This window comes from Aplysia californica, unplaced genomic scaffold, assembly GCF_000002075.1.
Source record: "Aplysia californica isolate F4 #8 unplaced genomic scaffold, AplCal3.0 scaffold00154, whole genome shotgun sequence".
NCBI classification, from domain to species: domain Eukaryota; kingdom Metazoa; phylum Mollusca; class Gastropoda; order Aplysiida; family Aplysiidae; genus Aplysia; species Aplysia californica.
In genome coordinates this window covers 753759-755155 of record NW_004797424.1, presented here as the reverse complement: position 1 = coordinate 755155, position 1397 = coordinate 753759, and positions in this window count along the sequence as shown.

The following is a 1397-nucleotide window of genomic DNA, read 5'->3' as shown; positions in this document are numbered from 1 at the left end:
TCTCTCTCTCTCTCTCTCTCTCTCTCATTCGCGTCCTATTTCTCTTTTTCTGTCTGTGTCTCTCTTTCTTTCACCCCTTTCTTTCTCCCGATCTCTTTCTCTATTTGTCTCTTTTTCTTCCTTTATCCCTCTCTTTCTGTGTCTGTCTGGCTGACTTCCCCTCCCTCTCCCTCTTTTCTCTGCTATATCTCTTCTCTCTCCCTACCTCTCCCAACACCCCCCCCCCTTCCACTAAAGTACAGTCAGATATCGTGACAAAGTGGCATCAAGGAGATATTCCAGCCCTTCAGTTTTTATGCCACTGCCATAACAAAGGTGATACATTATGGTGAAATCAGGCGCTCGTCAAAATATTGAAATCAAAGAAACTGGCGTTTTTCTGGCCGTTTGGCACTTTTGTTGTAATTTTCTTTCATTGACTCAACACCGTTTACGTCCATTTAAAAACACATTTCTGTGTTGATTTTTGGTGAAAATAAATGATTAAATGCCCCCCCAAATGTAAATTTTTAGTTTACAAGGCCTCTCAAGCTAGATCTATGGAAGTTAGCAAACTTTGGCAGCCATTTTTTCGATCATTTTACCTCTGAAACCAGATGACCCTCACTTCCCTCAATTGCAAATATGTCGACTTCTGTTCAACATAGATGGGTATTTCTTTCGCCAAAAGCAAGGCAAACGAACAGGCTTTAAGATGATATAAATAACCACATATATCCAAAAATTGACGAGCGCCTGATTTCACCACGTCGTGTAACAAAGGCCCTCATAGACGCTAAACAAAAGGGAAGATCATTGTCAGTGGAACGTACGGCTCACGACACGCAGTGTTTACAGTTTGTTATGGATACATAATAATAATGATAATGATATTGATAATAATAATTATGTCACATAACAGTCACAGTAACAGTAACAGTGACAGTGACAGTGACAGTGACAGTGACGGTGACGGTGACGGTGACGGTGACGGTGACGGTGGCGGTGACAGTGATTTTAATAGTAATAATAATAGTAATGGTAATGGTAAAGGTAATAGCAATAGTAAATGGTAACAGTAATTGTAAAAAATAATAGTAATAGTATACATGTATTATAGTAATAGTAATAGTATAATGTAATAGTAATAGTAAATGTATAAAGTAATAGTAATAGTAATAGTAGAACGTAATAGTACTAGTAACAGTAATAGTACACATAGTAATAGTAATAGTATAAAGTAATAGTAATAGTAATCGTAACAGTAACGGTAATGGTAATGGTAATGGTAGTGGTAATGGTACGGTACTGGTAACAGTAACAGTAGGGTACAGTAATGGTAATGGTAATGGTAATAGCAATAAATGGTAATAGTAAATGGTAATATGCTCTATCACATTTTAAAGTATAAACTGTCT